This window comes from Notamacropus eugenii, chromosome 6 (genome assembly GCF_028372415.1).
Source record: "Notamacropus eugenii isolate mMacEug1 chromosome 6, mMacEug1.pri_v2, whole genome shotgun sequence".
NCBI classification, from domain to species: domain Eukaryota; kingdom Metazoa; phylum Chordata; class Mammalia; order Diprotodontia; family Macropodidae; genus Notamacropus; species Notamacropus eugenii.
Window position 1 is genome coordinate 112,707,014 of NC_092877.1, and position 14,000 is coordinate 112,721,013.

General features: G+C 35.0%; 1 protein-coding gene across 7 annotated transcripts in view; it reads left to right on the forward strand.

Moving 5' to 3' along the window:
* Positions 1–14,000, forward strand: part of ADGRL3 (adhesion G protein-coupled receptor L3) — a 941,368-nt gene that overhangs the window by 119,589 nt on the left and 807,779 nt on the right. The window contains exon 2 of one of the 7 annotated variants that reach the window (XM_072620868.1): positions 2,388–2,458. The exons of the other annotated variants lie outside the window; for them this stretch is intronic. The gene's annotated coding sequence lies outside the window, so the exon portion shown is untranslated. The remainder of the gene's footprint in view (positions 1–2,387; positions 2,459–14,000) is intronic. 7 annotated transcript variants of the gene reach the window in all.

The window sequence follows — 14,000 nt, forward strand, 5'->3', positions numbered from 1 at the left end:
GAAAATTGCAGTGTGTAATTTACATGGCTATCATAAATCAATATGCTTTAGATTGTTGTGTCATGTATAGGAGAGTATTGGGGAGGCCATGGCATACTTGAAAGTGAACAAGGAAAAACAGCCTAAGTGAGTGACGAACACCAATTAAGGAAAGGAAAAGCTTATGAAATTATTTGAGAAGTTGAGCAGGAAAATTACTTATCCCTGGGCAGCTGTACTTTATGCAGATTGCATGGATGCATTATATATCTTTGGCTGATTCAAACTGTGTGACTTTTCTGCTCTAGCTTAGAGTACATGAGCTCTTTTGAATAAAAATTGACCTCATGCATAAAAATGTAGTTTTCAAACCCCAGGAATGTGCACTATAGTTAAAATCTTGTTATCTTAAATTCTTAATAAGGGAACTTGATTTTTATCAAGTTAGCTGATTCCTATCTCCAGGTCATTGGGATTCCCAATTGAATTAAAAAAACAACATATATTAGCTAACTTGTTTTTGTGCTTCCTGCAAATCACCTATAAACTTGTTTATTTTCACCCCTTAGCTTTCCTATTTTCCACAGGAAGCCTTTCTGAATTCATCATAATTTAGTGCCTTCTCTCTCTTTATTTCCTATTTATGCTGTATACTATATATCTATATAGATATATAGATATATATAGATACCTATATATAGAATCTATATATATATATATAAAATTGTTGCCTTATTGTCTCTTCTGTTAGATTTTTAAGCTTTGGGAGGGCAGAGAATGTCTTTTAACTCTTTGTATGCATTTACCATAATACCTACAAGTAGTAGTTGCTGATGTTTGTTGACTAACCAAATTTCTCAGTATACAGACTTACTGCCATTCTTATGGTTTTTTTTTCCCTCTATTACTATACTTTTTTGTTATATGGAGCAGAGGAAAGTTCCAGTTAGGAACAAGAATTTTTTCAAAAAGATGGTATTCTCAGAATATGTCTGCAATGGAAAATTATGTTGAATTATGTTGGAGATGCAAATACTTTAAAAATGCTTTTCAAATCCTTTTCTTAACTGACAGGAAGTATTATCAAACAAAATTAAAATCAACGTTTGGGGTGTCCTAACTGCCCATGTATTTCAGCACATGCTTTCAATAACCAGCTATGGAAATCCTGAGAGTTTCTGCCAGTAAAATATCTTGAAGGCTGTACATGAACAGCAGACAGTTATATTATATATAAATATTTTCAATGTGCTTCCACCATCTTACTACTATAAAATGGTAGTCTTGATGAAAAAGGCATAGAAGAGTCTTTTGCTCTTGTCAAAGAAAAAAAAATGCCCTGCCCCCACATTAACATATATATCCAGTATATTTTAAAACATGTTTTATCTTTGAAAATGTTTTGATAGTATTGTGTGTGGGGGGAAACTGACTTTTCAATTGTTAAGGCAAATCTGGACCTCTGTACTTTAAACTTGGCAGCCAATTCTGCTAAGCTACTATCCAGGTGTAGTAGTGATTAGGAAAGTAAAGCCCACAGACGTTAAAAGCAACATTTATGAAAAGAGGGGGTTAATCCTTTAAGAACACTTCCAACCCTAAATCTAATACACTGGCAGGCTACTTTATATACTTGTCCAAATACGATCATCAAACCAGCACCCTACCTGCCACCCACCTCCTGCCTCCTCTGTAGGCTTGTGGAGGTAACACCCTTCCACTCCCCACTTCTCCCTATCTCTAGGGAAAACAACAACTAGATACAGTGATACACAGCGGAGAAGAGAGGAATTTCCACCATAGTTGAGTAATTCTGAATTAATAATCCATGACAAAAGTTTGTATTCAGACCATGTTTCCAATTTTTGAGGAATGTTCCTAACATCCTGTTGTAGCATCAATATTAGAATTATTTCTAAGGATGCATAATTGTGTTAGGCCATTATTTAAAAGATACACACAACTAGGCATTTACACATTTTTGTCAGGGTCTGAAAAGGTGGAACTTTTTAAGGTCAAATAAGGCAATTTCAATACAATAACTATGGTGCTGAAGAGAAAAGACTGATGCTATAAATAGTTCAATTGATTGTACTTAGCACATTATAGTGTTTTAAAACTGGAAAGAAATGGTCCTTTTTAATTGTATTATCTATGAATAATGTACACAGACTCTGAAATATTTACCTAAAATATGTGAGATTGTTTTGGGTAGAAGTATGATTTCATTAGTGCAGGGAGCTGTCTCAGTAAAATAAGGTATGTAAGAATTGAGAAGACTCATACTTTAAAAAAATGAGCAAGGTTAAAATGGAGCATGCGTAGGGCCCAATTTTTAGTATGTTAGTTCATAGCTAATATCTTGGGGTAGTTTTTTTTTAATCTGTTTTCTGTTTTTGTTTTTGAAGGGTGAGATCAAGTTCTTTCCCTGACTAGGGTAGCAGCTGTGGCTGCTGTGCACAGATGCAGGACACTCCAGGTAAATGAGAAACGCAGCGTTGTTTGTGTAGGAACTGCTGATGATTGTAGAATATTTGTGCGATAGCCCTCCTACCTGGCTTTACTGCAGTCTAAGTGGTAAAGACTTAAATTGTGTGAAATGAATTTTCCTTCAGGTAGCTGATGTGGCCCTTGTTTCTCATTGTGTAGGGAAATGTATTTGATTTTAATCCAGAGGTTCTTGAAGCTCTCAAGACAATGCCCATTGTATATGAAACAGCTCCCTGTACAGTACAGGAATAGGAGTCATCTAGCTTCCTTGTTTATATTACTGGGTATTGTGACTACCACCACACCCATCTGGGGGTGATGCTGAGGAAAACAAGCCTTTGGATATCAGTTGGCAGCAAGAGACATTTTTCACCTTCGCACAGGAGTCTGTAGCTTTTTAGGAGCCACCCAATGTAGTGGGATTGATTTTTCGCTTCTGAATGCTTCTCATTTTTTGCCTACACTTGTTTTTTTTCTTTAATTATTCAACATATCTCTTTTTGACCCGAGTTATCTTCTCAGAATGAAAAGCATACATTTGAATAGGTGAAAAAGAGGAGGAAGACAATTCAAGTAGAATTTTTTTAAAAAGATATCTCTCTGTATGTTTGAATATCGGAAAAAATAGTGTTTACAAATAAGCAATATGGATAACACAAAAATATTTACACTTTCATATGCTTTGCTTAGTATACTTTTCTCTTCAACTTATAGTGCTTTCCCCTCCAAGACTACCTTCAATCAACTTTATATATGTTGTGTATAACCATTGACTATCCAGTTTGAATGTAAACTCTTTAGAGGCAGAGATGGTTTCTCTGACCCCTGGGCCTAAAACTGTACCTTTTGCTTAAAATGTGTAATTGTTTAATTGATTGATCATCTCCTCCTACCTCCCCAGTGAGTTAATTCTGAAATGCTAGTGTCTACTACCAATAGAGTGAGGGAATGCTTAATGAAAACTAGAACTGTCATGGATCATAACAGTATCACCATGCCATCTGGCTACGATAACCCTTCAAATGAATCCAGTCAGCCTCAACGGTGCCTTGCTTAAACCCTGTTGTCACTGCATACTAAGACTCTAGCTTCCTCAAAGAGAGGAAGACGATTACCTTAATTCATTAAAAGGAGAAACTGGTATTTATTATAAATAATCAAAGATATATTTTAATTGTTTTTAATCATTGACTTTAATAAAAATTTTCTAGGCAATGGAAAAATGTTAACGTTGAGGGGCAGCTCACTGTATTAGAAAAAGTACTGATTTAGGAGTCAAGTTCAAATTCAGGCTTTGTTATTTAATTGTCTGTAACAATTGGATGAGCATTCACTTTACCTTTACTCCACTCTATAATAAGGAGATTGGAGTAAATGGTTTCTCAAGTCCTGTCTAGATTTAAATGTTGTAATCCTACATTTGGAGCCTAAGCTAAAAATGGTTTTGGAAAGATAAGGTCAATGAAATATATTTTTTCATGAATTTAAAAAATAATTTTATAGTTAACCTTAATGTTTTATATTGGAATTCAAACTAACTGTAGGTCAGAAGGCATAGATTTTCTTTGTAAACCCTCATCATACGAAAAGGAATTGGATAAGGGAAAGGAATTTTAAAACAAAAGTAAACTGTCCAAATATTTTAATCTTAGGGAGGGGGAAAGAGCAATTTGAATGAAAGTTACAAAAATCTTGTGTGCTGTGCTGAGGATGGAATTTAGACATTCCGAGATATAACTAATAACACAATTCAGTCATTGGGCAAATCACTAGACCTGTCTGGACCTCAGTTTTTCATATTGTTGCTTAGGTTCTGTTCTGGCCTATGATTATTTGACTACAGTTTTCATACACTCTGAATTTTTTGTTCTTGAATGACATGAAAGCCTTTGCATATTCATAAATTCATCATTTTAAGACTTCCCTATGGGACTCTTATCTGTGCTTAGTCTGTTTATCCACTTCAGTCATAGCTGTTAGAGAATATTTTGTTTTTTTCTTCAACTTGACGTCACAAATGCCTCTGAATTTCACTAAGAAATAGAATGCTAGTGACAGCAGGCTTTGTAATAAAGGTCTATGTCTGTGTTTACATCTTCATTTCTGCAAGAATGGGCATTCAAAATGGTAGAGGCGTAATTGACTCATAAGATTAGGAAATGTATAAGAAAAATGGTGAGTGAGAAGAATGCTCTTACATGTTCTGCCATGTCCATAACTTTGGGCTGCGTACCATCAGCTTCCTCTGACTTTCAGACTGGGAGTTGGAAGGGATTTCACAGAACTTTAGCAGGCATGCAGTTTTCCTGCAGTAGTGGTAGTGGCAGGCTACATATCCATAGCTGGCTTTTAAAAATAATTAAACCCTTTTGGAAACGTAGAAAATTGACTTCTATTATTTTTCACAAGGAGAGGTAGTGTGGTGCAATGGATAGACAGATGGCTTTGAAGTCAGAAAAAAGTTAGTTTTAGACACCACCTCTGACACATAGTGGCTGTGTTACCCTGGGTGAGTCACTTAAAATCTCAGTTCTCTAGGCACTGGAGATTAAAACTACCTGTAAGACTAGGGAGTAGAAGAAGGAATAACCTCTGCTGGAGGATATTTTTTACTTGGGACTTCCCTGTGCCAGTGAAATCAGAAGACCCAGTCTCTACTGCCTTAATAAAATGACACCAGACTCTATTTTGAAAGGTTTGTTCAAAATTCCAGTTTCTCATGGATTAACATTAAAAAAAATTCTATGTTCAAAGTTCTTGATTTTTAGTTCAGCAATGAGAGGTAGTGTCATCCACTAAACTAGATATACAGATACCTGAGGTCAGGAACTCTCTCCCAAATTTGGCTCTGTGTCTGATTTATTGTGAAATGTTGGACAACATCAATTAACTTGTTTTGGCTTGGAATTTCTCTTCCTGTCTCTACCATGCTCCAGTTAACCTCAAAAGGTTTTCCCATGTGGAAAGGATGTAGAGAGAGGAGAGTGCAGCACTGGAATCTCAGGTCCCACCTCAATGCTATAGGGGATGTTCAGCAGTCGCATTTTATACTTTTTGGTTTATATTCCACATGCATATAACTTTTGAAACAGTCCCTTTATAGGATAACAGTAGTTTGCACATGAAAGTAGTGGAGACTATTACTTATGAAAAAAAAGGGGTTTTGTTGTTTAGTTACTAGCCCAGGATTTGGACTGAGATTTGACTCTCATTTTTTCCCAGTGAATGCACATGGTTCTTGCAGTCTAGCTGGACATGCTCAGAAGAAGGATGTGTTTTCCTTGTATTACACTGTGCCCAACAAATCCTTTTTCCAAGAAAGAGAGCTGTTCTTACCCTAGGATGGCAGATGGAGCAGCTGACTACCAGTGGGGGTCCCAGCTTTTCCCTTTCAGGGATTTTGAGGAAAGAGGAGGTGATGCTAGTTTGTCTACATTTTACCCTGTTCAGGAAGCAGCAGAAATCCCAAGAAGCTCAGTGATTCACTCGGAATAAAAACATTTAATTTTATTGCAACCCTCAGTAGCAATGGCCCTGGGGTTGTGTCAATTCTGTTGAGCACTAAGAAAGTTGTTAACATTTAATACAAATTTTCAAAAAATTAACATTGACAAGATACTGTTAAAGGGCCAGACTTAAAAAAAAAAATTGAAGGGTTTGGGGAGCAAATGTAGCCTCCTCTTTCCCTCCAGACCAGGGGAATGAAAAACGAAACAAAACAGAAACCCTCACTGTATCCACGGAACCCCATGGTGATAGAGCCAAGAGGAAAACTACAGATGATGTAGCTCAACTCCTCATCTCTATAGAAGAGGAAAGTGAGTACCAAAAAGTGATTTCAAATTTGCTACTTCAAATGAATCAGTCAGTCAGCACGCATTGATGATGTTCTTACTATGTGCCAGGCATTGTGCTAAGAACTGGGAATAAGAAGAAGGCCAAAAGATTAATCCTTAGAATGATAACCAGATTTACAGAGTAAATGTTACTATTTCACATATGCTATTCTCCTACTGAATTCTTAAATCAATTCATGTCTTGTGCCTGGTAGAAGAACTGGGTGTTCCTCAGTAGACTTTCTATGAGTCAGGGAAGGGCCACACCTATTGTCAACTGAGGAAGCCTGGGGCACAGGTGTAGCCAAGTGTGCCATCCATCTGGGACCATAACATCTAGAGCTTCGCTACCTCTGGAGCAGGAAGTTTGGCTACAATTAGTGGTTTTCTCATGCAGTCAGACTAAATTGCGGGATCCAGTCCAATACCCTTGGAGGTTTTTTAGAATAAAAACACTCTAAGAAAACAATGGGTATCCTCATTATTCTTATCTTGAAGAAACACTTTTTTCCCTGCCCTGCAGGATCAGCTATTTTTCAAGACACTTTGGTTCTCTTTGTTTGGGGGAAGATAATTTAAGTATCTCTAGCTATAAAATCTTAGGATTACATATTAAGGTCTTCAAATATAGTTGTTGTTCTGTCATTCCAGCCTCTTGCATGTCTCCATTTGGGTGTTTTGTCCCTTTTTGCCAAAAACGGCAAAGGTACTGGAATGGTTTGCCATTTTTCTGAGGAAACAGAGACAAAATGGGTTATGTCATTCTCCCAGGGTTCAGGGTCACACAGTTATGAGACAAGATTTGCACTCAGGTCTTCCTGACTCCAGACCTGGTGCTCCATCCGCTGTGCCACCTAGTAGCTTTAAGGAAGTAGGAAAGGTAAGAAGGATGTAAACCTGTGACCTGGAATAGGGTTGGGCTGTTAACACAAACTTGCATCCCTCTCACCTAAGTAAGACCTAAGTAAGTGTTTGCTGAATCCTGGAGCAGCATCTACTTCACTTGGCTCCCTATACCAGTAACACACTCAAGGTAGGGGAAGGAAAGAAAACTGTAACAACATTTCATAACACCTCCCTTTTGTTCCCACAATTTATAGTACTTTGAAACCAAGAGGGGAATAAAAGTTCTTAAATTTATCCTAGGGTCTGAAAGGCAGGAGTTTAGACAATAGTCATGATTCATGTCCCTGGGATTTAGGCTCACATGCGCCCCTTCTATGGAGGAAGGCCTCCTGTGAACTCTTCATGATTAGTGAGCAGTGAAGCCTTGTTAAGGGAAGAAGTGGGTATTATTTTTTAAAAGAAAGCAAAAAGAACAATGATTCCTAGGAAAAACCAAGCGAAAAGGATTGAACTCTGAAAATAAAAGAACTTGAAATGGCCAAGTTTTGTCTCTGAATCATTTTTATGTAGTTTCTTCTCTATCCACTCCATCATTCCCTTCAAGATGATCACATTGGAGGTCCTGTAGTATGGTGGTTTGTTCTTTTGTTGGGGGAGGATTTCAGTCTTCCCTGGCTAGTACTGTCAACTGAAGTGATTTCACAGGTCTCAGTTGAAGGTAAGGTCTATTACCCTAATATTTCATTGCAGCACACTTTAAAAAACAAAACAAAACATAATTACTTCATTAATTAATTCATTATGGTCATAATTTTTGCAGTCATCAAACTTTGTGTGGCTTTGTGATCCCTTTTAAGGCTTATCTCAACTGATTATCTACGATATTTGTTTGTACAGTCTTTATCATGCTGGCTTCCTCATTAGACTATGAGTTTCTGGAGGACAGGGACTGTCTTTTTCCTTTCTTTGTGTGCCCAATGCTTAGCATAGCTCCTGGCTTTAAATAAATGCTTATTGATTATTGACCTTGGGCAAGTCACTTAATGTCTTGTGTGCTAGAGAGCTCTTTATGATGACGCCTTACAAAAAGGCACCTATCTAAATTAGCAGATAAAGCTTCCTTACCTGGGAGTGCCTTTTATTGCAGAAATCACAAATGAAGCCTCTATCCCTATTACAAAATTATAAGTTTTTACAACAAGGAAATGCCTTTTATAGTTGCCACAAGCAATTTTCTAAAACCTTTCTTTTATAATGTTGAGAACTCGGGTAAGATATTTTAAATCCTAGGGAATTTCAAAATAACTATTGCCAATAATGCTTTGAGAAATACTTCTATATTGTTATTTATATCATGAATGTTCACTTCTAGCAACATCCACTTGAAATGCCCTGGTACAAGCTTTTAGAACAGTGTAAGGTTGTAGCGTAAGTGAACAATATGGTAATTTTCTATTTTGGAAGTTACTTGAAGGAGTATGGGAAGTTTAGTAATGAGGTGTATGTGTTCGTCTTTTGTTGCCAAAGAAGACCATGCCATCAGAAAAATAATGACATGATTTGCGCTTGACTTTGTTTTGAGTGAGGGAGGGCTGTGCAGGTCACCAGCCTCACTTCTTCTCCAGAGCCATCTGAATCCAGTGACCAGATATTCATCAGGATGAGACAACTGGGGTTAAGTGACTTGCCCAAGGTCACACAGCTAATGAATGTCAAGTATCTGAGGTGAAATTTGAACTCAGGTTCTCCTGACTCTTGCACTGGTGCTCCATCCACTGCACCACCTAGCTTCCCCTAATGAGGTGGGAATCTTAGTAATAAGAATGTTCTCATAATTATGGGACCTATCTTTTCTAATGTAATGTTTTTCATGTTGATCAAGTGAATTGATATTAATCTATTATTAATACTTAAGAGTTAGTAAACTCAGGTGCTGTTCTCTGGTTGATTTATTTAAAAATGGGTTTCAAATGCAAAGCATATCCAAAAGTTGAAATACACTTTGCAAAGTTGTCACATCTTTAGGATAATGCTTGAAGGTATCCATGAATTATCAGAACCACTATTAATAAGCCAGCTTCTTCCCTTAAGGGAGGAGGCAGAGGGTTTTATTTTGTTTTTTTTTTAATTTGTTTGAAATCCTGAATGAGTTCTTTAGTTGGGTAGTAATCAAGGGGATGAAATTAAGTAAGATATGTTCAATTTATTAATGGCCTTGTTTTATGGCTTTGTTGTCTAACTTTTTAGGAGGAAAAAAACAGAATCATAAACATAAAAATGTCTCATAAAACAACTTCAGACCTTTTTAAAGGTTTTACGTATTTTAGAGTCATTCATTTTGTTAGTTTTCATCCTTTTCAGTGTTAAAGACAGACAGAAGATGGATCTGTGACATTTTCTGGATGTCTTTGTATACCTACTTAATACAAAGGCTTAAAATCTCAGAAAGATTGTGTCTGAGAATGGAAGCAGACAACTAAACAAGCCTCTCAAAATCCCTGCTGCCTCTGGAGGATTAATGAGTATGTTTTAAAAGCTTATTTGTTCTGAGTTTTTGACTTGTCCTGGTAATAAGACTTATTCTACCTCTAACCTGTGTATCTCAGGTTAGATGAAGAAATCTTTCATGGAAGGGAGACATTGACGAACTTTTGGTTATTTCAGCTTGTCCCTCATTATCGTGAGCTTAGGGTAGACATACAAATTTGTGTATATGACCCTCAGATATACTGGGTCAAGCTCTTTGATTTTAAGCAGAATTAATTTTTACTAGGTTTCAGCTTGTGCTAGCTGGTATTGGCAATCAAAAATGAGAAGTAAACTGCCAGTTGTGGGCTCAGTTTTGTTGGCATGGTAAAAAAAAATGCCCAGATGAAATTGGCAAAATACCATGTTAATACCAAATTTTAAAATCAAGTCAGAATATTTATTATGATTCTAAGACCTAGAATATTAGTGGGTGAATTATGGCTAATGTTTGTATTCCCTTGCAACACCTTGCACCTAGAAACTGAAATCTTGTTAATTTTATTCGATATTGCTATATTAAAGATTCTTAGCAAAAATTCACAGAGGAAATGAACTGGGGGAAAGAGAAACTTTTGATTATATTATACAAGATAGACTACTGGATCTTACTGGCTCAATCTAGATAATGACTTGTAAAGACTTATTACCTCAATTTATTAAGTTGGATTGCTAGCTGGAAGAAGTCAGAGGAAATTTCAAAACATGTCACTTTCATGTTTTAGTAATTCAAATCTGTAATATGGCATATTTTTCAGATATTTTACTTACGATGAATTGGAAAGGGTATTCTGGATAGAGAGTTAATGTTGAAGCCTAGAAATCCTAGGTTTAACTCTTGGCTCTGAGCTATTTTTTTTTTTTTTTTTTTAGGAAAGTCTCTGAACATCTTACTGCTCCAGGTCACTTTAATAATAGGTTGTAGAGAAAGTGATAGATTACCTGCACTGGGATAGGAGTTCCTCACCTGGGAGCTCTCTTTACCACTGAAATCACAGATCCAATCCTATTCCTGTAGTTACAAATATTGCATTTTTAAGCTTTCAACAGTATTTTTAAAATTTTTCTAGCATATTTGGTACTTCAATATTTACATATTAGTATATAGCATGTCTGTCTGATAAAGCAGCTAAAGACAGATGTCTTTTATGGTTGTAACGTACATTGTTTTTCTTTTTTTGTTTATTTCTTATCACATCAGTTCATGTAGGTCTGCCTAAACTTTTCTGAATTCTTTATTTTTGTTATTCTTTAGGATAACATAAAATTCCATTATATTTAGTAATTCCCTAACCAAATATCATTTTACTGTGTTTTTGACTACCATTAAAAGTATTCCTATGAATATTTTGATAAATTTTAGGCCTTTCTGACTTTGATTTCATTAGGATATTATGTCAAATAGTGGACTTGCTGGGTATATGAAGAGTTTAGTGACATTTCTAGCACAATTCCAAATTGTTTTCTGGAATGGTTGGACTAATTCATAGTTCTGTCAAAGGTACATTAGTGGACTGATCTTTCCAACATTCCTCTCTTTATTATCTTTGTCAGCTGGCTGAATGTGAGCAGAAATATTGGTTATTTTCATGTGTATTTCTAGTAGTAATTTAAGTCATTCTTTTAAGTATTTGTTGATGGTTTGCAATTTTTAAGCACTCGCTTTGTGTGAGGCATTGTTCTAAGTAATGGGGATAGAAAGACCAAACTGAAAAAGTCCCTGTCTTCCAGGAGCATGGGGAGAGACATGTACATATATAAGTATATTTATATATGTGTGTATATGTATGTATGTGTATGTATTCATGTGAGTGTGTGTATATATATATATAATATTTTCAAAGTAAGTAGGCTTATTTTAGAAGGGAAATAAGGGAGAGAAGGAGGAGATTCATTTCGGTATGAGGTACTTGAACTTACTCTTGGAGAGAACCAAGGATTAGAAGAAGTTAAGGGAAGGGAAGCAAATAGGCAGTCAGCATCCAGTGGTGGTAGATTGAAAATGTAGTAGCATGAATATAAAACATCAAATAGGCCACTACGACTGAACTGCAGAATTTGAGGAGGCTAATGATGTATAAAGAAAAAAAAGAACAGGTAGAATGGGCCCAGGTAAGGAAATTTAAATACCTCACAGTACAGTGTGGATCTTAGAGTTAATAGAGAGCCAGTAGAGTTTTTTCAGTAAAAGGAGGTGATATGATTAAACTTGAACTTCAAAAAAAAGTTCTTTTGTTGGCTTTGTGGAGGATGGATTGTAGTGGAGAGAGCCTTGAGAAAAGGAGAACAAATAGAAAGCTATTGCAATAGCCAATGTGAGATGTGATGGAACTCTAAAATAAAATGGTAGCCATGTTGATGGAGAAGAAAATACATTAGAGACAGAACATGGAGCTGAAACACAAAATATGATATATGATATGATTTGATATGATATGATACATATAGAGAAGGTTGTGAACCTAAATGGGGCTGAGAGTAACCTTGACAATAACAGGAAAACTTAAGGGTTGGTGGGGAAAAGAATTACATCCTTTGACCATACTTTTTGATGAATGGTCATCATATTTCTTTAATATATATATTATATATAACAAATATGTATATATGTATGTGTATGTTTCACATATATATATATATATATATATATACACATATAAATATATACATATTTGTTCTGACCTTGAGAAATATCAGAAATGCTAGATGCAGAGTGTTTTTTTTTCCTCCTACTTGACTCCAATATACTTTAGAAGTATATTTAGGTGAATATTTCATTGAGGGACTTATATATGAATTTATATCTATTTAGTGGCCTTGGTGCTTTTATATTTGCTGAATTAATACTTTTTTTAATCTTAACTTTCTAATTTTTGTTCTATTGATCATTTGACATAAAAAAATTAGAAAATAAGAAATAGCTAATTGAAATACATAATAGAGGAATGGTCTTGCAATAGTAGAATTAAGTAACTCACCATGAAAGAGATAGAAGAAAGAGTTAGTCATTCAACGGACATTAATTGAGAATCCCCAGGGTGCTTAAATAATACAACTTTAATTAAAAAAAATAGTAGAAAAGATTAAAGCCATTTTTCCAGGTACAAAACTAAAGGAAAGGGAATAGTGAGACAATATTACCTGTATTACTATGGTAAACCAATGAATCTAGAAGTAACAGTCAAAGAACTGTGTTCTCACATCCTGACAAATGGAAGAATCACGGAATAGATTGTTTAAACTGTACATATTAAGTTCATCCTTTTAGTGACTTTACCTCAATTTCTCTCTGTCTCAACTGACAATATAGAATAGTCTTTTTACACGTGGTACCCTGGCAAGAAGTACTAAATCCATAGAATTTCATTGTTAAATTGGGGGTTGTATAATAAAGGAACTAGAATCATTTGAGGTTACTTTCTAAAATTCTGAGATCAAAGATAATTGCTTTAAAAATTACGTTATGTTTACATATTGCCTAGTCAAAGAGATAAACATATATTACATATTACCTATATACACATATGTATATAAGAGATAATAAACATATTTTAGATACGCAAAAAGCTTAGTATCATATAATTGAAACTTCAAATTCCTACCCTTATAAATGTAATTAAATCTTCATTGTCATCCATTTTCTTTCTGTCTTTATATTTTTTTTATGAAAAAAATCTTTCAAATTCAAATACCCTATGTCTTGTCTTAAATGAGAAAAAAACATAAGTTCCAGCCTACCTGAGGAATACTGTGCGACACTGAAATACTGCACACTGTGTAATTTATTGAATATGTTACATATTAAAGAAAGATCTAGGAAGCTGTGAACCTGAATGGGACTGAAATAAACTTTAAAAGTTTAGGTAAAACATAGGCATTATTTATTCCCAAGGAGCTTATTCTCATGTCCAATATGCATCACTTGAGTGTTCTCTTTGATTAAAAGTGGTATTATTGATTATTTTCTGAATTTCATATGAAACCTTGAAAAGAAAATATTTTCATTATTTTTAGCTTTTTAATCTTACAATCAGTTCTATATTTTCCCTTAATGTCATAAGATCTGTCAGTTATACTAAATATTTGATTTTGAGAAATAATTTGAAAATTGACCTCTATCTACAGATTTGGAACACCTCAACCCAAATTACTTTTTGTCAAGTGGTAAAACTTTAAATTTAAAATTCATCTTGTAATTGTAAAGATCTTAAGTAAGAAATGCTTCATGTTCTGAAGCGAAGCACAGAGATAGGAGGGGATGTATTTTCTTTGCGTTATAATAATTTGCTAATTTATTTTCCTAGAGTATTCAGTATTTTATTA